This window comes from Hyaena hyaena, unplaced genomic scaffold (genome assembly GCF_003009895.1).
Source record: "Hyaena hyaena isolate Hyena2069 unplaced genomic scaffold, ASM300989v1 scaffold_66, whole genome shotgun sequence".
Classification (NCBI taxonomy): domain Eukaryota; kingdom Metazoa; phylum Chordata; class Mammalia; order Carnivora; family Hyaenidae; genus Hyaena; species Hyaena hyaena.
Window position 1 is genome coordinate 2,957,611 of NW_024080696.1, and position 23,369 is coordinate 2,980,979.

The 23,369-nt window shown below is 42.2% G+C and overlaps 1 protein-coding gene and 1 pseudogene across 1 annotated transcript in view; one reads left to right on the top strand and one right to left on the bottom strand.

The window, feature by feature from the left end:
- The window catches only part of ANKRD6 (ankyrin repeat domain 6), a 199,810-nt gene extending 182,581 nt beyond the window's left edge, over positions 1-17,229 (bottom strand). The window contains exon 1 of the mRNA XM_039232168.1: positions 17,103-17,229. The gene's annotated coding sequence lies outside the window, so the exon portion shown is untranslated. The remainder of the gene's footprint in view (positions 1-17,102) is intronic.
- A 1,495-nt stretch (positions 17,230-18,724) lies between these two features.
- On the top strand, positions 18,725-19,932 carry LOC120231870 (annotated as a pseudogene).
- Positions 19,933-23,369: the final 3,437 nt, after the last annotated feature.

The following is a 23,369-nucleotide window of genomic DNA, read 5'->3' on the forward strand; positions in this document are numbered from 1 at the left end:
GGCTCTTTCCATGTTTTAGCTATTGTGGAGAGTGCTGCTATGAACATTGGGGTACATGTGCTCCTATGCCTCAGCATTTCTGTATCCCTTGGGTAAATTCCTAGCAGTGCTATTGCTGGGTCATAGGGGAGTTCTATTGTTAGTTTCCTGAGGAACCTCCACATTGTTTTCCAGAGGGGCTGTACCAGTTTACATTCCCACCAACAGTGTAGAAGGGTGCCCGTTTCTCCACATCCTCGCCAGCATGTAAGATTTATTCTTTTAGAGTCAAAGTTAATGTACCTGACATTAAGGGAATTCCAAAGGACAGGGAAATATAATAAGAAACTGCACAGAAGTCCTGGAGCAAAATCTGACACAATGTTTTATGTTCTATTTTTAGATGCACAAAAAACATAGTCGCTTTTAACACAACCAGTCAATTTTAAGCACAGGGTTAGTGTTTCTGACTCTTTAAACACCAAGGCAAGGGGTGCCTGGGTGGCTCAGTCAGTTGAGCATAGGACTCTTGATTTTGGCTCAAGTTATGATCTCACGGTTTGTGAGTTTGAGCCCCACGTGAGGCTCAACCCTGACACCATGGAGCCTGCTTGGCTCTCTCTCTGCCCTTTTCCTGCTCTCTCACTCTCAAAATAAATAAACATTTTAAATACCAAGGCAAGATATAAATTGGTGAATTTAGTCTTTTAAAAAAAAGGAAATGCACCAACCATTAAGAAAATTGTTTTTCGGTATATCAAAATAATAATTAGTTTTCAAAGATACAAGCTTTATTTTCCGAGGCGCCTGACTTGGCTTGGTCAGTAGAGAACACAAGACTCTTGATATCATCATCATGAGTTTGAGACTTACACTGGGGATGGAGTAAACATAAAATAAATAAAGACATAAGGTTTATCTTCTTCAAAATGGCCTTTTCTATAAGGCTTTACTAATCAAAAAGAAACTCTGGTATCTAGAGATAAATTAGACTGGTTACATTTTTTGGAGGGGGGAAAGGAATGACCTAGAGCCACAATTTTAGTAACAGAAGATGGTTATTCAGTTTACAATCTTTCGAGAATAGGTTCCTCAGTGGTGCTCCTACCTCCTGGCAAGAATGGGCCTGAACAAAGGGTATACTTTGAATTTTAGTAATTCTAAATCACATATCAATATCCTTGGTCTAAGGGAACTCATTATTTAAAGGAATCCCTTAATAATCTTACATAGGATTTTTTAAATCCCTCTTAGCACGTCTTTGAAATCAATTTCCCTAGATGTCTCTCAGCAGGAAGATATCTAATTAGTTGTAAACCCTTCATTGGATGATAAAGTGTTCACTTTACTTACAATTCACAGTACAAAATACCCTGGCTTACACCAAATCAAGCATCCATATTTTATTTCAGCTGAAGAGTAAAAATGGAAAATGTTTAAAGGCACCGCGATTCTTTATTTTAAAGCAGTGCTTCTGAACGGCAGCAACATAGCTCTATTCATATTAAGTACTGAAGGTATGAAGTTCTTTGATTCTTCCCTCAAGTTTTCATTTACTTGTTTTGTTTTATTGTTTGGTCTGGGGGAGGGGGTGGTCTTACTTTTTTCTATATTGTATAAAAACCCAAAGGTGCCAGAGGATTTTGCTGTTAGGTTCTGCAGCTCTTTACTAAGTTTTTGAATAGCAAATGGAGAGAAACAAAGGCTTCAGTGAGCAAGCCATTCATTAAGTATCCCCTAACCCAAGATAATACATTCTGGAGATTAAGGAAATTATAAACAATTAAATAAGCATCCGTTCCTAAAGCTCCTATAAAGCACCAGGACTTAGGTTCTTCCTCTCTGGGTAACTCCTTCTGCTATCAACTTTTACCTTGATTTTAAAAAGAGATAGCTAACCCAGGGCTAATTTCAGCTTTGTTCTCTCTTAGCATTAAGAGGCATACTGAGCTCCAGTGTAAACCAGTAACATTCACTAAACCCCCAGTGCCAACTTCCCTATCATTATTTCTATTTTGAAGCAAAGCAGCAGATGGCTCTATAGGTGAGGTCAGGCAGTGAATAATTTGATTTATAGGATAAACCCACTGGCTGGGTCTCTCAGCACATGTTCAGAATGCTGATGATAAACACCCGCTGAGCATTCTCCTTTCCATGGCAAGCTCTCCAATCAAGTAGGCGAGGCTTCAATACTGGGTGAGACAAGAAGCATATTTAGAGCTGCCAGAGAAACTAAAACTGTGTCTAGGGATCAAAAAAACAAGTTGCAACAAGGGTCTGAGTTCCACCAAATCTAGGCCACCTGCATGAGAATTTGGGGTACTCATTAAATGTGCACCTCCCCAGTCCTACTGAATTAGCATCTAAGGAGTGAGGGCAGGAGTCTCTGAATTTTTTTAAAATTTGTTTTAGTGTTTATTTATTTTTGAGAGACAGAGACAGAGCACAAGCGGGGTAAGGGCAGGGAGAGAGGGAGACACAGAATCTGGAGCAGGCTCCAGGCTCTGAGCTGTCAGCACAGGACCCAATGTGAGGCTCGAACTCAAGAACCATGACATCATGACCTGAGCCAAAGTCAGACACTTGCTTAACCGATTGAGCCACCCAGCCTCCCCAGGAATCTCAGAAGTTTAAGAGATATCCCAGATGATTCTCAGCAAGATAAGTTTGAAAAGTATTAGTCTAAGGAAGCTAAGTGGAAGACAGAGGCAGATAGCTGTCTAGAAGATAAATTTAGTAACTTGCTGCAGGTCATTTAATTTAAAAATCTCCTTTCTTTACTGCATTACACAGGCCTTATTATACCCACTGTGATGGTGTGAACTCTATGGGCCAGAGAGATTAAGGAAATTCTAACCAGGAGCAGAATTACTTTCAAAACAAGTTATACTAACTCTAACTTCAGTGAAGGGGTTAGCAAAGCTTTCCTGTAAAGGAATAGACAGTAAATATATTAGCTGTTGAGGACTATATGGTGTCTGTAATAACTACTCAATTCTGCCAGTATAGTGTGAAAGCAGCCATAGATAGTATATAAATAAATGAGTTGGGTTGTGTTCTTCTAAAACTTTACAAGAACAGGCAGTGGGTTGCATTTGGTCCATGGCTATAATTTGCTGGCCTTGGGTTTGGTGCATCTTTAATTCCAACATGGGTACCATGAAATAGAACTTAAAAAGAATGGGGACTTAAAAGATGGTAAATATTGGAGCGCATGGGTGGCTAGTCGGTTAAGCATCCGACTTTGGCTCAGGTCATGATCTCATGGTTCGTGGGTTCGAGCCCCGCATTGGGCTCTGTGCTGACAGCTAGCTCAGAGCCTGGAGCATGTTTCAGATTCTGTGTCTCCCTCTCTCTCTGACCCTTCCCTGCTCATGCTGTCTCTCTCTCAGAAGTAAATTTAAAAAAAACATTTTTTTAAAAGATGGTTAATATTCATCTTTTGGGCTGCTTCCTCAGAACAGTCCGATCTCAGCAAGTAATGTGTAAAGAAGCATTCCTTACCATAGTGTACACCACTAAAGTTGTGGACCATGACTCCATGACTCCAGCTGGGCAGTGGGATCTTTCACAGGGCCTTGTACTGATCCCTCAGTATGTTCCATTTGCAGCTGTCGGATGCTAGACATAGACAAATGGTGCCCTCCGAGGCACAAATTTACTTCAAGCAAATAAAACAAATAGGACCAAATCTTATAACTCTAGTTCCCCTTAATAGCAAATCAGTAAAAGTGATACATATATTTGTGATTGTGTAATACATTCCACAGCAAAGACTGCCTTTTTTTTTTTTTTGAAGAGGAAAAGAGTTTCACACTTTATTGCCAGCAGCTTGAAGTAGTTTTAAACTGTTACGGTAACATTCATGAAGCCAATAAAACATGCATATTCTTGTTCTTTGCTAATCTCCCTCTGTTCCACCTTTCTCAAATGTACAGTTCTCTACGTGGTTGGATGACTCTGAATAAATCAAATATGCTTTGTTCCCTAATAAATTTATGAACCTAGATGGCTTAATCCCATTTTATTTATTTATATGGCAATTATGATACAATTGCTTCCTGTACAGAGGTCCCATCCATATGTTACACTATAAAGACATACTATGTATATACAGATATTTGGAAAGTGAGAAATAAATCATATGAAGGCAGTTACACTTAACTGCCCAGTAAAGAGACTAACATATTTATAGACAAGATGGCTACTTATCCACCAAAGAGATCTATTCCCCTTTCAAAGTAAATAATGATTGCTCAGAAACAATTGCCCAGCCAAGGGAGTACATTTCCCAGCAGCCTTCTAAAATCTAGGTGGGGCTGTGTGACTTGCTCCGGCCACTAGGATGTGAGCAGAAGAGATGTGTTTCACTTGCTGGTGAAGGTAATCTAGTATGCCTTCCCATACTCTGTTCTCCCTTACATGACATTGGAGACCACTTGCTGAAGATGGTCGCATCAGAAGATGGAAGAAACCTTTATCCCTGAGTTTCATGAAGGACAGAGAACCAGGAACAACAACCAGGAACAGCTAACCAGGAGAACTGCCCAACCAGGAACAACAGATTTGGACTCTGTATGAGCTAGAAATAAACTTTTATGGGATCAAGCCACTGACATTGGAGATGGTTATTTCTTACAGCATTTAGCCTACCTTAGAATATACTGGAGTTGGAAAAGAGTCCATAAACATGATTTATTGAAGGGTTTCTGAGATAAATTCAATTACTGAGGAGTCGTATTCATAAGAAAAACTTGCAAATTTAATTTTCACTATTTATGCAGCCCATTCATATGAGCTACAAACCAATCTGAATATATTCTAATATTCAACATGTTTTATAGCAATATGTCAATGCAATAGCTACCTAGATCACTGGATTACTACACAAGATAGAAGGTATTGTATGATATATTTATAATGCATTTCTAATGGAAAGGGAAGGCAATCTTAAAATTAAATTTGCATTCCCCAAGGCAGGATTTACTGAACTTTCATCATTTGGTACCTCTTCATGAGTTTTTCCTTCCCCTTTCCTGGAGCCTAAGAAAGGTGGGGAGGGAGAGAGGTTGTGAGGCTAAGTTCTGCACAAGACTTTAGTTCCACTTGTCTCCTACTGCGGACTCCAAAATAGTTCACCCTGGGGCGACTCTAGTCCTGAGGAACGGATCCTGAAGTTTGTAGGACACACATGAATGACCAGAGGCCCTAAGGGTAAAGAGCTGTGGAGGCTTATCCCAGTTTTGAGCTGAAAGAACCCCCCTGGGGGAAATATACCCCAGAGAACTGAAAGGGGCTAAGATACCCAAATGAAAGAGCCTATTATGGGGTAGGCATATCTGTATAAACAATATTTTCTTGTACTGCTTATTAACCATTTTGGGGTTAGAGAACCATTTGAGAATCCTAATGAAAGCTATAGAACTTCTCTCTCCTCACATACACATATGAACATTTATTTAAATACTTATACATAAATTCAGGGAGCTCAGCGCATCTGTAGCCCATGGATGAACTCCAAGCTAAGAATTCCTATTTTAATGGGAGATTTAATAGCTGTCCTCTAGGTTGGTATAAGAACTCACTAATAGGGGCCCCTGGGTGGCTCAGTCGGTTCAGTGTCTGGCTCTTGACTTAGACTCAGGTCATGATCTTATAGTTCATTAGTTTGAGCCTGGTTCATTAGTTCGAGCCCCGTGTCAGTCTCTGCACTGGGGTTGTGGAAGCTGCTTGGAATTCTCTCTCTCTGTCCTTCCCAGGATCTCTCTCTCTCAAAATAAATAAATAAATTTTAAAAAAAGGACTCACTAGTAAATAATGCAGAAACTTCCCTACACAAGAGAAACACTGCTATTACTTATATCTTTTCCCCTATGACTAGGGAAGGGAGAGAAGGAAAGAAAGGTAATGTCACTCTTCAGCTTTTCTGGTGACCCTGCACTGTCCCAACCTCTGCACCTCAGTACAGTCCAGCAGTGGGACACCATCAATGTTTTTTTTCTGTAAACTTTATTTTGATATAATATTGGTTTCATATAAAAGTTGCAAAAATAATACACAAACCTCAAAGATATTAAGAAAAGTGAAATAAGCCAACCAAAAAAGGACAAATATTGTATGACTGCACTTACATGAGGTATGTAGAATAGTGATTCATAGAGTCAGAAAGTAGAAGAGAGGTTATCAGGGCCTGGGGCATGGCAGGGAGAGGGAGAATGAAGAATTATTATATAATGTATAAAGAGTTTCAGGTTGAGATGATGGAAAAGTTCTAGAGACTAATAGTGGTGATGGTTGTACAACATTGTGACTGTAATTAATGTCACTGAACAGAATACTTAAAAATTAAGAAAATGGATGGGCTGCCTGGCTGGCTCAGTTGGTAGATGTGACTCTTGATCTCAGGGTAGTGAGTTCAAGCCCCACGTTGGGGGCAGAGGTTACTTTTTAAAAATTATTAAAATTGTAAATTTTATATTATGTAATAAAAAAGCTTACAGAGTTCCTAGGTACCCTATCTGCCAACGATGATCTTACATACACAATACAATTATCAAAACAAGGATATGGGATTGGTATAATTCTATTAACTAAACTATAGACTTTATTTGAATTTCACTTTTTCCATGCACTCACTGTGGGTATGTATGTGTGTAGTTCCATGAATTTTATCACATATATAGATTCACGTGACCACCATCACCATAAAGGTTTGAAACTATTTCAAATCCTCATTTTATAGTTGAAGAAATTGAGCCATAAAGAGGTTAGGTAAATTGTCAACATTTTTACAACCAATAGGTGGCAAGCCAGGCATCAAATCCAGAAAGGTCAGCAGTGAAGTCCATGGCTCTTAAGTACTGGCAGCTCTAAATACAGCAGATATCTAGGATACTTGAATGCATCCATAAAGACTCATGCAGGAAACTGCTCTCCGATACTTGCATATTTTATACTATCTATGGAACACTATAAAATATCACTATAACTAAAATATACATAAAATATAAAATGCAATGCATCTCAGCATTCTACCTAAGTTGGGTTGAATTCAGAAATTCATGATAGAATTTACAGTTAATTGGCATTTTCTACCTAAAAAATAAGTTTTAAAACTGGCATGAGACATGTTCTCCCTGCCAGAGGAAAAGAAATAACAACTTTGTTTTGTGAAAACCTGAACTGAAATTTCCCAAGTTGATTGTTCATAGTTTGGTTTACGTTTTATCCTTAATAATAAATTCAAATCACTGTCACGGGGGGGGGGGGGACGGGGGACCCTAGCTGGCTCAGTCAGAAGGGCATACAACTCTTTATCTCAGGGTTGTGAGTTCAAGGCCCACCTTGGACAAAGAACTCACATTAAAAAAAAAAAATCACAGGGAGCCTGGGTGGCTCAGTTGATTAAGTGGCTGACTTGGGCTTAGGTCATGATCTCACGATTTATGGGTTCGAGCTCCCCATTGGTCTTTATGCTCACAGTTCATAGCCTAGAGCCTGCTTCTGATTCTGTTTCTCTCTCTCTCTCTACCCCTCTCCTGCTTACACTCTTTCTCTCTCTCTCTCAAAAATAAACATTTTAAAAAAGGTGATATTAAAAAAAAACGCCCTTGCTCATTTCTGTTTAGCTATTAAGATTAGTTTACGTTGGGCTAATTCTCCATTCTTGGTTATTATTTACTGATGGCTCCATTAAATTCACTTTTTTTAAAGGACATTTCTCATATCTCTATTCTTATACCAAGCAAATAAGTGATGTAAGAATTAAGTCCATTCAGCTCCCAAAAAGCTCCCAAATTTAGTTGCAATGTTTTAATCTTTGTATGTATGCCCTTTCCTAGTTTTTGATGAAAATACTGTCAAGTATTTCCCGAAGTACTTGGTACATAGAACATCGAGTTCTTTTTTTTAATTTTTTTTTTTAGTTTTTTATTTAATACTGAGATAGAGAGAGACAGAGCACAAGCGGGGGAAGGGCAGAAAGAGAGGGAGACACAGAATCTGAAACAGGCTCCAGGCTCTGAACTGTCACACAGAGCCCAATGTGGGGCTCGAAGCCATGAACCAGGAGATCACGACCTGAGCCAAAGTCGGACGCTTAACTGACTGAGCCACCCAGGCGCCCCCCCCTTTTTTTTTTTTTAATTTTTAACGTTTATTTATTTTTGAAAGAGAGAGAGATAGAGCACTAGTGGGGGAGGGGCAGAGACAGAGAGAGAGAGAGAGACAGAATCCAAAGCAGGCTCCAGGCTCTGAGCTGTCAGCACAGAGCCTGATGCAGGAGGGTTCGAACCCACAAACGGTGAGATCACAACCTGAGCTGAAGTCGGATGCTTAACCAACTGAGCCACCCAGGCGCCCCTAGAACATCGAGTTCTAATAATTAAATAGATGATCAAACTTTCTGACTTTCCATTTTAATTTTTTTGATGTTTATTTTTGAGACAGACAGACAGACAGACAGACAGGCAGAACACAAGCAGGGGAAGGGCAAGAGAGAGGGAGAAACAGAATCCAAAGCAGCTCCAGGCTCTGAGCTATCGGCACAGAGCCTAACACAGGGCTCGAACCCATGATCCATGAGATCATGACCTAAGCCAAGTTGGACACTCAACCAACTGAGCCACCCAGGCAACCCTTCATTTTTTTAAAGTAATCTCTACACCAAATGTGGGGCTTGAACTCACAACCCTAAGATCAAGAGTCACATGCTTGGGGTGCTTGGATCAGACAGTTGGTTAAAGCTCAGGTCACCATATCATAGTCACGAGATTGAGCCCCATGTTGTAGAGCCTAATTAAGATTCTCTCTCTGTATCTCTCCCTCCCCCTCCGACCCTCTCCCCTACCCAAACTCTAAATAGACAGATAGATAGATAGATAGATAGATAAATAGATAGATAGACAAATAGACAGACAGATAAGTTTTATAGCGGCTCTCATGCTGTACACAATGAGCCAGCCAGGCACCCCTCAATTTTCTTTTAAGTAAAAGAGTAACAATCAACAATAGCCAAAGTATGGGAAAAGCCCAAATGTCCATCAATGGATGAATGGATAAAGAAGATGTGGTGTATACATATACAATGGAGTACTACTCAGCAATCAAAAAGAATGAAATCTTGCCATTTGCAACTACGTGGATGGAACTAGAGGGTATTATGCTAAGCGAAATTAGTCAGTCAGAGAAGGACAAATATCATATGACTTCACTCATATGAGGACTTTAAGATACGAAACGGGGGTGCCTGGGTGGCTCAGTCAGTTAAGCATCCGACTTCAGCTCAGGGCATGATCTCACAGTTCGTGGGTTCAAGCCCTCCTTCGGGCTCTGTGCTGACAGCTAGCTCAGAGCCTGGAGCCTGCTTCAGATTCTGTACCCTCTCTCTCTGATGCTCCCCTGCTCAAGCTGTATCTCTCTCTCTCTCAGAAATAAATAAAACATTAAAAAAAATTTTTAGGGGCGCCTGGGTGGCTTAGTCGGTTAAGCGTCTGACTTTCGCTTAGGTCATGATCTCACGGTTTGTGGGTTCGAGCCCCACGTCGGGCTCTGTGCTGACTGCCAACTCAGAGCCTGGAGCCTATTTCAGAGTCTGTATCTCACTCTCTCTCTGACCCTCCCCTGCTCACGCCGTCTCTCTCTCTCCTAGAAATAAATAAAAATATTAAAAAAAAAATTTTTAAACATACAAAAGAGATTAACATAAGGGAAGTGAAGCAAAAATAATATAAAAACAGAGAGGAGGACAAAAATATAAGAGACTCTTAAATATGGAAAACAAACAGAGGGTTACTGGAGGGGTTGTGGGAGGGGGATGGGCTAAATGGGTAAGGGGCATTAAGGAATCTACTCCTGAAATCACTGTTGCACTATATGCTAACTTGGATATAAATTTTTAAAAATTAATTTAAAATTTTTAATTTACAATTAATAAATAAGTAAAAGAGTAATAGATAACAGAAAGAAAAAGAATTCATTCTAACCAATGTTTTATTAACTATAATGTAGTTTTCTACTTTGTACCCTGAAATCTTAAGATATTGAGTACTAAATATAATCAGTCTAATGCAGGGAAAGATTTGAAATTCTTATTTATTCTTTTAAAGAGAAATTCAATGTTAAATAATGCTGACAATTTATTACAGGGGCATCAAATGAAAAAAGAGAACAATTAGTTAAGATGAATCAAAATAGTTTCTCCCACACATATACATCTCCAAATTTTACAAAGAAATTTAAAACCCTCAACATTAGGTACCAGAGATGCCTGGCTGGCTCAGTCAGTAGATCATACAACTCTTGATCTCAGGGTTCTGAATTCAAGCCACATTTTGGGCATAGAGCCCACTTAAAAAAAATAAATAAAAAACCAGGAACAAAAACAAATAAAAATTGTTTCTAGTAATATTTATGTCAACTTGGAAGCATCATCATCACCTATGGTTCTGTACAAACTCCCTAGCGATAAATGACCAAATAAAGCAACATTAAAAATCAACAACTACACTAGGGATATACCACTATTGACTCTATTATCACAAACTGTCAAAGTAGCACCAAGTTCTAGCTTGGGGTTGGTGTCTGGAGAATGAACAGGTGCCTCTGTTCCCTAAAAGACACCATGACAACCATCTATGACATCTTTTTAAAAATCTTTTTGTTTTTAATTTGAGAGAGAGAGAGCATGTGCAACGGAGAGGGGGTAGAGGAAAAAGAGAGAGACAGAATCTTAAGCAGACTCCACGCTCAGCATGGAGACTGACTTGGGGCTCAATTCCACAACCTTGGGATCATATCCTGACCTGAAATCAAGAGTGGGACGCTCAACTGACTGAGCCACCCAGGCGTCCCAACATCTTTATTCAAGTCAGCCTTTCCTTGGAGGATTAGTAAGTACCACTTATTTATAGGAATGCTCATGTAATGCTAATCAGTTTAATAAAACTATTTCATCTGAAAAGATTGTCTGCCTCTTTGTGCTGTAAGTATATGTAAAAATTAAACCCTACATGAATCATTTTCAGGTCTGTAACCTGTAGGGGATAAAGACCTTCCCCTGCCCTATGGTCCTTCTAGCTGCACTTAGAATCAAATTGACATGAGGCGGGCTGGCAGGAGAAAATCAAAGGTAATAGGCATACCAATGGAGAATCCACATAGACATGAGATTCCAAGACAAGAAGGCAACATGAAGCTTATAGAGGAGCTAAGAAAAAAGGTAGAGGCTTGAGGACACAAAGTGGAGAAAATTCACTAGCAAGAAGGTGAAAGAAGATGTTTGGGAAAAACAAGATTGTTTTATGGTGCAGATGAGTTCCTTAATGAAAGGGGCCTCTGATACCACTTTTCTTCCTGTTCCAGCTTCTCCTTTCCAATGTAAATTTAGCCAGTTGTGGGGCAGGCAGAGTGCCTTTCCTGCATCTACTGGGTTTCTATTACTTTTAACTCTAAATAATGTGGGGTTCTTTTTTCATTTTATTTATTTTAGAGAGAGTGAGTTGGGGAGAGGGGCAGAGCGAGAGCGAGAGAGAGAGAGACTCTCAGGCAGGCTCACACTGAGCATAAAGCCTGACACAGGGCTCAATCCCACAGCTCTGGGATCATGACTTGAGCCAAAATCTAGAGGTGGACACTCAACCAACTCCCCTAACTCTAAAAAATCTTCATGCCAAAGTGGCACATTTGGGAGCAGCCTGCCCTGGGCCCCTACAAACCAAGACAAAGTCCCTTCCTCCTGAAATCAAAAGTCAACTTGTCCAAGTTCATGCCTTCTCCCTCTAATCAATTATGACCTCCTCCTCAAACCTGGGCACATGATGGCAAATGAGCCTTCAAAATGAGTATTCCAAAGACGTGTGCTGAGTGAAAATGTACCACAATAGTACACCAGAGTTTGCTGTTTGAAAAATGGTAAGTCATTTCATATCGTGAACCAACTACTTCATTAACTTATTTCCTAAGGCTGAGATTTCAAGCACTGAGTATTCTTGAATAGGGACTACAATATATTTACCAGTTACTGGACTATTTAGTACTATTAAACAATCATAAAACAGCTACCATTTCTTGAGATTGTTGCATTCCGGGTCCTTTAGAGATGCTTCTCTGTACATTGAGATTAATCCTCTCAAAGACCCAGTGGGGCAGGTTTTAGACACTCCATTTTATGTAGATGAGAAACCAAGATTTAGCCCACTCCACACAGAAGCTTAACCTGGGGCTACTTCAGGCGGACTTCTTCTTTAGTAACTACTTTCTCCCAGAAGAGGATTTTACCCTAGACCATCAATTCCCAAACTGAGCACCAAGGCACTCTGGATACTATAGCAAATTCATAAGGGCAATTTAGGATATTTGAAAGTTTCAAGGGAAACCTAGTGTATTCAACATGTTGGACACGGCAGAGCCAACAAACCAGAATTCAGAGTTTCCACGTAAGATCACATTACATTCCTATCAATGACATCAGACACATCTTTGCAAAACCTGCGTTTTCAGTGGATGCTATGATACAAAGTGAGTGCTGCAGAAAAATTAATATGGAACAGGAAATGAGAGTGGTAGTATCCAACCTGATCCCAAGATTTAAGAATTAGTATAGGCACACACATCCTGCTTGTAATTGTGGTTATTTAAGAACAATAGAACAGGGTGATGGGCATGGAGGAGGGCACTTGTGGGGATGAGCACTGGGTGTTATATGGAAACCAACTTGACAATAAACTATAAAAAAAAAAAAAAGGAATGATAGAACAATATGTTTTTCTAGGGGCACCTGGGTGGCTCAGTAGGTTGACCATCTGACTTTGGCTCAGGTCATGATCTCCACGGTTCATGGGTTCAAGTCTTGTATCAGGCCCTCTGCTATCGGCACAGAGCCCACTTCAGGACCTCTGTCCTCTGTCTCTCTCTGCATCTGCCCCACTGACACACACACTCTCTCTTCTCTCTCTCTCTCAAAAATAAAAAATAAACATAAAAAAGAACCACAATTTTTCTCAGTTTATGTGTATTTTTTATTTTCTTTTAACATTTATTTATTTTTGAGAGAGACAGAGCACAAGCAGGGGAGGGGCAGAGAGAGAGGGAGATACAGAATCCAAAGCAGGCTCCAGGCTCTGAGCTGCCAGCACAGAGCCTGATGCAGGGCTTGAACTCACGGACTGCAAGATCATGACCTGAGCTGAAGTCAGACGCTTAACCAACTGAGCCACCCAGTCGCCCCATGTGTATTATTTTTAAAAAATACCTTCTATGGGGGCATCTAGGTGGCTCAGCCATTTAAGCATCTGACTCTGGATTTCATCTCACATCATGATCTCACTCACAGTTCATGAGTTCAAGCCCCATGTGAGACGCTGGACTGGCAGTGTGGAGCCTATTTGTGATTCTCTCTCTCTCCTGCTCTCTCTGCCCTCCCCTGCTGTCACTTGCAAATTAAATAAACTTAATAAAAATTGCTTCTATGTTGTTAGGACATAAATACTTAATAAACTGTTTGAACCTTAATAACTATGACTAACTACTTAAAATGAGGGGCACCATGAAAAAATTACTTAGATACTAAAGGAGCTATGAACCAAGTTTAGGAATCTTTCGCCTTAACCAAGAAGTGATAGAGTTGTGTAAGAGTCTCTGAGCTTACACCGAGCTGTGTGACCCTGAAAAAATAACTTAAGACAATGTCCATAACAAAAACACAATAACCAGGAAAGGGAGAATTTGGGTTAAAACCATTTTTAAAGGTTGCTCTCAGTCGGTTTAGTCTTTCAAATCCCACACGTTTCCTGGGATAATTTGTATTAAAAAAAAAACTTCTAAAACACATGCACACAAATTACTATTTTTCTAATTCCTAGCAACTCAAGCAAAGCTTTTAAAAATTATAGCCTCCAAGCTATGTTGGAAGAGACAGGGCCTCGCCTGCACAGACAGAACACGCCCACGGAGCCTGTGCCAGGAAAACCTGAGGAAAACCTTGAAAGTCAGATGCCCCATCCCAGTGCTTTGAGACTGTCACCTTTTTTTGTGGTTTGCATCCTACTCTCAATATCCTGCTTTTAAGTTCAATAAGAACGCTCCAGGTTATTGTGGAAATGCTTGTTTGGAAACTTCCCTTTCACAGAACTTTTTATACAGCATATGATGTGTGCAAAGGTAGGAAAGAATTAACACATAATCCAGACTAATGGTTCCTTGCAGGGAGGAGGGTGGAATGCCATGGGAGGGTTACTGCAGTGGGGTGGGGTGGGTGGGGGTGCAGAGCTTCAAGGTCCTGGGGATGCTCTAGTTCTTCAGCTGGGTGATGAGTACTTTGGGGTGTGTGGGTTCTATTCTTATTCTTGAAATTGAAAGTGTACCTTGATAGTTTGTGCAGGTGTATTTTACAGTGAGGGTAGGGTGCACCAGAATTTCTATGTGGGAGGGCCTCCGTAGTTGAAAGTTTGCCTTGTCTCTCAACTGAGCTGGGTCACTTAGCCATCAGCCTTTACTTGGAATAATGCGTAGCTGAAGGGCTCTGGAAAGGCTGACGGATTGAATTGGAAAGTTAAGGTAAATTTTTGGTAAAAACAAGGAGTTAACAGAATAACATTTCTCTCTTTTTTTAATACATATATTTTTAGGGACGTCTGGGTGCTCAGGCAGTTAAGAGTCTGACTTCAGCCAGGTCATGATCTCATGGTTGGTGAGTTCAAGCCCTGCGTCTGGTTCTCTGCTATCATCACAGAGCCCACTTCAGATCCTCTGTCCCCCCCCCCGCCCCTCCCCTGCTCATGTATGCTCGCTCTCTCTTTCAAATATAAATATTTAAAAGTATATATTTAAAGTTTTTATTTAAGTAATCTTTACCCAATGTAGGGATCGAACTCAGAACCCTGAAATCAAGAGTCGCATGCTCCACTGACTGGTCCAGCTAGGTGCCCCATCTTTATCACAGTTGCTTTACACTGTCCAACAAATGTGCAGCTAGTTGTTTTATGGTCTCTTGTTCTTCTTCACCCTCCCCAGCTCTTCCCTTCCCATTTCTGACGTAGAGGACTGAAAACTCTTCCAATTTTAACTAAGATCCCTAATTTTTAAAAAATTTTTCATTTGCTGTATGCTAAGCCCCGCTAGGGATGGCAAAAGAAGTTAAACACGTATGGTTGCACCTACTATATGCAAGAACAAAAGGCTGCTATTGCTACTTTAGGGTTGGGAAATATCCCCTCAGAGATACGTTTGTGGCACTACCGTGGACTGAGGTGTGTTTGTCTTCATTGTCAAGTTCCTTCTGCTTATATTCACCTAGTGGACGGTACTATAAATATGAATGGATATCATCATCCAACAGGTTCACAAAAAGGATCCCTAACGTTCAAGAGCACTATGCCAAGCATATTACTTGCATCATTTCATTTAATTTCCACAATACTACCCAGTTATGTATAATACACCCACTTTACAGTTTTAAAAACTAAGTTTAGGGGCACCTCAGTGGCTCAGCCAGTTAAGCGTCTGACTACAGCTCAGGTCACATCTCACAGTTTGTAGTTCAAGCTCCATGTCTGGTCTTTGCTGAGAGCCCAGAGTCTGGAGCCTGCTTCAGAGTCTGTCTCCCTCTCTCTCTGCCTCTTTCTCACTTGTGCTCTGTCTGTCTGTCTCTCTCTCAAAAATGAATAAACATTTTTAAAAAAATAATAAGTTTAGGGGCGCCTGGGTGGCTTAGTCGGTTAAGCGTCCGACTTTCGTTCAGGTCACGATCTCGCGGTTGGTGGGTTCGAGTCCCGCGTCGGGCTCTGTGCTGACTGCCAGCTCAGAGCCTGGAGCCTGTTTCAGAGTCTGTGACTCCCTCTCTCTCTGACCCTCCCCTGCTCACGCTGTCTCTCTCTCTCTCTCCTAGAAATAAATAAAACATTAAAAAAATTAAAAAAAAATAAAAATAAAAATAATAAGTTTAATAAAGTGGGTTTCCCAGGCTGCTCCAAGAGCAGTGGTGTTTACAATGAATTGATCGCAGCCTATTACAAATGTCTTTGTTCCTTCTCCACCCCCACGGATTCATTTGACAAGCCTTAAAAGAAAGAAAAAGGGAGGAAGGAAAGAAAGAAAAAAGCAAAAGGAAGAAGGAAGGAAAAAGTAAGAAGAAATGGGTTTTCTAAAAGAAAGAGAAAAAGTACAAAGAAATGGGTTTTCCACAGTCACACACCTAACAAGTGGTGGAATCAAGACACAGTCTCCTGACACCAAAGCAGATCTCAACACTCCTTGAACCATCCATCACTGTGCTGCAGGGAAGACATTCTTGACCAGCTTAATGAAATTCAAGCCCCTCTCAAGTCACAGATAATCCTCCACACTTCCCCTCCCGCTCCCCAAATCTACCGGAAGCACTACACTTTTTAAATCCCCAAGACCAGTGTCTCGGTAAACTGGTGTCCGAACTCAAACCATCGCGCTTGCTTCCTCCGCCCCGGCCCTGGGAGATGCCACCTGCTAACTCTTCGCAGAGCTTCATTCCGGCCAGGGCGACCTCGCTCCCATTCTCCCGGCTCTGCGCCTCTTTGCAGTCCTCAAAGGGGAAGGGGAGAGGGCGGGGGAGGCTGCTGGCGCGTGCGAGCCGAGCCCGGTCCCTGCGAGGCCGGCCCGGAGGCCAGGGGACCCCGGAGAGCGCAGGGCGACCTAAGGAGACCCTCCTTTACGCGCGAAGACCGCCAGCCACCACATCCGGGAGAAAAACCTGGTGACCGCCGCCCCCTACCACCACTTTCTTCAAACTCTGAGCTCACTGGAGAAAGAGGAGGGGGACAAGCAGAGACGACAAAGTTCTCCACCCCCCCCCCCAAAGTTCTCTACTCGGGGGAGGCAAGTGAAGCAAAGCGGTAAGGGAGGTGCCCTCGGGAGACCCCCCCCTCTCGTCCGGGCTTTCCGGAGGCCGCAGGAGAGGGGGCAACACGCTCCCTCCGGGTCTCCTCCCCAGGCAGACGCCGACCGGAGGGCCGGGGTGGGGGGTGGGGGGCCCAGGGAGCAGTGCCCCCACCCCCAACACCGTCCTCCCCGGCTCGGAGGTTCCCCGGCAGTGGGAGGGCGCCGGCCCGCAGATGAAGAGGGGTCTCGACGAGCCGAGCGAGGTCGCACCATACCTTCCTCGCGCGCGCCGGACGTCCGCGCAGCAGGGACCGCGGCCGGCGACAGGGTCGGGGCGAGGGGAGACGACGGCGACGAGCTCCCGCAGGCTCCGGCGGCCCCTGGGCCTCGGCGCCGCGCAGCGCCGCGCCTCCAGCCGCCCGCGCGCCCGGCTGCGCTGCCCGCTCCCGCAGGTAACCTGTGGCCGAACCCGCCGCGCCCGCAGCCGCACGGCCCTGGCCCCGCCCCTCCCGAGGCTCCTAATCTGGGGCCGCAGCGCCCCGCAGCGGCCCGCGTCCAGCACGGCGGGGACCGGGGGAGGTGGGGCCCCTAAGGCCCTGGGGCTGGCCCTGCGCTGCAGGCCCCTGCCAGCGGGGGCCGCTGTCCCATCCTTGCCCGCCAGGGAGGCCTCCTTCTGAAGAGTGGAAGGAGCGGGGGCTGCACTGGGGTGATCTTGTCTGGGTACTGGTCGCCAGGAGGCTTATTGGAGGGAGAGGAGAATTGGGGAGTTAGGGAGGAGAAAACCATTTCCCAACCCGTGGTGAAACGGATATTTTCAGTATATTCATAGTTCACTTAACTGGAAGCGCTCAGAGGAAGCTCAACAATGATGAATGATGCAGATTCATTAGAGAGCTGGAAAAGAGAAAGGAAGCCCTTCTGTCAAACAGCTTGTCTGTCAGTAGCTTATCAGACCATCCCAGAAGACACTGACAAAAGCATTGCGCATTCCTGACTCCCAGATTCAAATCACACTCTACACATCATTAACTTGGTCTGTTTTCATTTGTTTTTCAGTTACTTCTTCAGTACCTAGAAGAGTTCCCAGAACATAGTGAGCATTCGATGAAGTATTGTTGAATGAATGGAACCTCATTCAGCCTTTTGAAGAAGATGACAGGTAATTGTGGTCCAAACACAGCTGGTGGGGGAGGTGGAACCTTAGAATGGAGTCTCCCGTCTTACCTGAGGTTTCGGACAAGCTTATTTTGAACCTGATTTTTTTAAATCTGCTTTGAAAGAGGCCTGGTTTCCAGAGGTAAAGAAACATGATCATCTCTGCCTTTTTCATAAGATGTTTATTTCCTTGTCTCTTTCAGGGAGCATTAGGTAGAAGAAATCCAAACGGCTCTTACTCACACCGGGGAAGTGCTTGATTTTCCTCGACAATTTCAGAACTTCCACACCCTATAGCCATAGATGCAATTTTTCTTGGCAGGGTGTGAAACCTCTTCTGAGTGTCATTTGACCCTCTTCAGATTTGTTCCCCATCCCGGTCACTCTTCATCTAGAGCTGTTAGGAGAACACATTTCCCTTCCGTGCCTAGTAGCTCTTGATTTCTCTCCAGGGAAGTCACCAGTGAATTATAGGTCAACCCCCGAAGTCAAGATATGTATGCATGACCTTTCAACCTGATCATTTCTTTCCTATACATTTCCACATTAAAGAATTTTCCTAGTAGCTACTCCCTTGAATGAACTTCCAGAGATACAATGTAGCTTTCCTCTGGGAGGCTTTTATAATAACCCCATGAGGTCAAGATGGAGTTTTAAGTTACATTTGTGGGCAGTCAGAGCAATCAGGCATTAATTCTGCTGAAAGGAACAGAAAGCCCAAGCTGGACTATCAGACATGTGAATGCTGCTGGAAGCCAACTGGTCTGTAATTGTTTCCAGACCTTGATTAGTGGGAATTCCTGACAGAGGGGCCTCATGAGAGCCAAAGCAGACTGTGGGTGAGCTGCTTGGAGACCTTGTTTGCTCGTCTCCAAGTGAGCACACAGTCTTTGGAAAACTAATGAAAAGAGACTCCAAACCTCCCTCTATATGAGGAAGGTTCCCAGCCTACAATTCCCTTCTTGTACCTCTATTCAGTTCAATAAAAGCCAGCCTCAAATATCTACCGCGCTACTCTCTCCTTCCGCCTCGTGAGAAAGAAGTCTGTTCTGCCAATAATAATTTCCCTTGCTTTCTGAGAATATAATCTGCTCTGATATCTAGCGACAGTTCTTTAATGAGTTGACTGCACTAGCTATTTTTCATGTCATTAGCTTCAATTCATCCTTCAGCCCACCATTCCACCTGGTATCCCTGCCACTCACTCTCTGAAACTGTCCTTGCCAAGGCTTCCACCCAAGAAGCCTTCCATGTGTCTCTCCATGATCATATGCTCCTTCGCCTCTAGAGGAAACTAAATTTTGTGTTAGCTTTTATGGCTTTCCGCTCAGAGCAGGTGAAGGTGCAACTTTCTTCAGTCATCCTGAATCCAGGTTCATCTACCACCAGCCACCTCCACCAGGCCACCTAAGTTCAACCCCAACAAGATCAAAGTCATATACCTGAGGTGCATCTATGGGGAAGTCCATTCCACATCTGCCCTGGCCCCCAAAAATTGGCCCCCTGGGCTAATTTGTCTCCAGAAAAAGTTGGTAGTGACATCACAAGGCAACCAGTAATTGGAAGGGCCTAAGGATTACAGTGAAATTGACCATTCAGAACAGACAGGCACAGATTAAAATAATGTCTTCTGCCTCTGCCCTGATTATCAGCGCCCTCAAGGAAGCACGAAGAGACAGAAAGAAGCAGAAAAACATTAACCACGGTGGACATATCACTTTTGATGAGATTGTCAACATTGCCCTACAGAGGCAGCACCGACCATTAGCCAGAGAACTCTCTGGAACCATTCAAGAGATCCTGGGGACTGCCCCGTCTATGGACTGCAGTGTTGATGGCCACCATCCTCATACCATCATAGATGACATAAACAGCAGTACAGTAGAATGCCCAGCTCCTTAAGAAATGCAAAGGAAAAGATTTCAATAAAGGATCATTTGACAACCAAAACAAAATTTGTGTGTGTGTTAATAATTCTCATCACAAATATATATATCCCTAATCATTACATTGTACAGTTTTGCCTAGTTTTGAACTTTTTGTGAATGGAATCATTCTGCACTCTTCTTAGGCAACTTGCTTTTTACACTCAACATTCCGTTTCTGAGATTCAGCTGTTCAATTTCTCTGCTGTGTAGTGTTTCCTTGTAAGAAGATACCACCATTTATTTACCCAGTCCACTTTTGGACATTGGGTTGGCTCCAGATTTTGCTGTTTCAAACAGTGTTGCCATGAACACTCTTAAATATTTCTCCTGACACATGCATTTAAGAGTTTTCAGGATCTATGTAGGAGTGGAATTGTTGGGTCTTAAGGTATGTGTGTCTTCAGATTTACTAAGGAAACTGTTTTCTCTACCAATTGTACCAATTTTCATTCCCGTCAGGAATGTATTAAAGTTCCCCTTCCTCGGAGGGCCTGGGTGGCTCAGTCAGTTAAGGTTTGGGCTTCAGCTCAGGTCATGATCTCACGGTTCTTGGGTTCAAGTCCTGCGTTGGATTCTGTGCTGACAGCTCAGAGCCTGCATCCTGTTTCAGATTCTGTCTCTCTCTCTCTCTACCCCTCTCCCACTCATCCTCTGTCTGTCTCTGTCTCAAAAATAAATAAATTCTAAAAAAAATTTTTTAAGTTCCCCTTCCTCTACGTCTTTTCTTGTTTCTGGTTTGTGTGTGTGTTTGTGACATTATTTCATATGATGCTTTGTATTTCCCCAATTACCAGTAAAATTGAGCATCTTTAATATTTATTAACTGTTCTTATTTTCTCTTCTGTTAATTGGTCCTGTCTTTTGCTTTTTTTCAGGTGTTTTGTGAAATCCTTCCTGACCCTGAGGTATACAAATATTCTCCCATATTTTCTTCTAAAAAATGTAAAGTTTTGCCTTTCGTGTTTAAGTCTGTATTCCATCTGAAATTCATTTCTCCTCTCATTTGCAATGCCAAAGTGATCTTATGAGTTTCCATGTATGATTGGGTCTATTTCAGGTTCTCTGTTTTGTTCCATTTGCCTATTCCTGTAATTAGTACCACACTGCATGAAAATCTGTGGGGGGTTTTAATATAAAATCTTGATTTCTGATCGTGGAAGTCCTACCCTGATTTACTTATTTTTCATAAAGAATCTCAAGTATTCTTAGCTCTTTACTCTCCCATAGACATTTTGGGATTGCCTGTCTGGCTCCATGAAAATTTTGTTTCTTGCTTTTTAATTTTTAAAATTTATTGTAAATTTTTTTATTTTATGTATTATTTATTTTGTTTATTTTATTTTTGAGAGAGAGAGGGAGAGACTGTGAGTGGGATAGGGGCAGAGAGAGAGGGAGACACAGAACCTGAAGCAGGCTGTCAGCTCAGAGCCCGAAGTGGGACTCAAACCCACAAACCACAAGATCATGACCTGAGCCAAAGTTGGATACTTAACCAACTAAGCCACCCAGGTGCCCCTAATTTTTTAAACTTTTTAAAGTAAACTCTACACCACACACAGGGATCAGACTCACAGCATAGAGATCAAGAGTTTCATGCTCTACTGAGCCAGCCAGGCACCCCTCCATGAAAACTTTGTGATCTTGATTTGAAATCACAGGAACGTATGTGGTGGGTGGCATTTTTTATTCACAATTATTTGTTATGTTCCTACCTATGCCATACTTTCCTATAGTGATGTAGACTTCTGTATCCCACTGGTTTGGAGCTTGTGTGACTTGCTTTGACCAACACCATGTTGAAACAGCTTTAAATATGTCATGGGCTTTAGTGCTTCTCCTTCCCTGCTTCTTTCACCTTGAGCTTTTGCCCCATTTTAGGAGAATATCATGCCACAAAGAGTGGCTACCTTTTTAGCTGGGATCTCACTATGAGAAAATGCATGGAATTACATAGAGCCCAGTGTGGCCACAGGTAGTCTGCAGCCCTTGCGTAACGGGAACAAGAAATAAATTGTTTGCTGCTACTGCAATTTGGAGAGAATTAACATCTTTACACTGTTGAGCCTTCCTATCTATGAACATGTGTGACATGTATGTCTATTTGCATAGAATTTTAGTAACTGCAGGGGTACCTGGGTTGCTCAGCCGGTTAAGCGTCTGATTTTGACTCAGGTCATGATCTCACAGTGTGTGAGTCTGATCCCTGCATCGGGCTCTCTGCTGACAGCTCAGAGCCTGAAGCCTGGTTCAGATTCTGTTTCTCCCTCTCTCTCTGCCCTTCGCCTACTCATGCTCTGTCTCTCTTGCTCTCAAAAATAAATAAAACATTTAAAAAAAGAATTTTAGGGGCACCTGGGCGGCTCAATTCGTTGAGCGTCCAACTTCAGCTCAGGTCACGATCTCACAGTTCATGGGTTCGAGACTGCATCGGACTCTGTGCTGACAGCTCAGAGCCTGGAGCCTGCTTCCGATTCTGTGTGTGTCTCTCTCTCTCTCTGCCCCACACCCGCTCACATTCTGTCTCTCTCTGCCTCAAAGATGAATAAATATTTTAAAAAACAATAATAAATAAATAAATAAATAAAATAAGTTAATTAAATAATTTTAGTGACTTCAAAAGCTTCAGAACTTTCCATTTTCTGAGACTTATTATCTTTTTACCATTGCAAGTGTATCTCTTAAAAAGTACATTTTCTACCCTTTCTGTTGTCAAGAAAAATGCAAATATCTTTGTTTATTGAACTTATACCCAAAAACATTGCTAAATAAGGTTATTAATGTGACTGATTTGTAGATTATTTCATTTTATGTACCTATAAGCATATTTTATTTCTTCCTTTGTAATCCTTATATCTTTAAAAAAAATTTATTTTGAGGGGTGCCTAGGTGTCTCAGTCAGTAAAGTATCCAACTCTTGATTTTAGCTCAAGTCATAATCTCACAACTCATGGGATCAAGTCCCATGCCGGGCTCTGTGCTGACAACCAGAGACTGCTTGGGATTCCCACTCTTCCTCTCACTGCCTGTCCCCCCTCAAAATAAAGAAATAAACATTAATTTTTTTGAGATAATTACAAATTCACAAGAAGTTGCAAAATAGTATAGAGAAGTCCTTTGTGTCCTTCACCCAGCTTCTCCCAATAGTTACATTTTATACAACCATAACACAGTGTTGAAATCAGGAAACTGACATTGATACAATGTACGTGCGGTTTTATCTCATGTACAGCTTCTTTTAACCACCATCACAATCAAGATAAAGAACTATTCCATCACCACAATGAATCATACTCCTGCTCCAGACCTTTCTTTTTCTCCATACCAGCCTAACCCCAGGGCAGCCACTAATCTGTTTTCCATCTTTACAATTTTATCTTTCAAGAATGCTATACGAAGAGAATCATACAGACTGTGACCTTTTAAGACTGTCTTTTTTTCACTCACTGTAAGTGCCCTAGA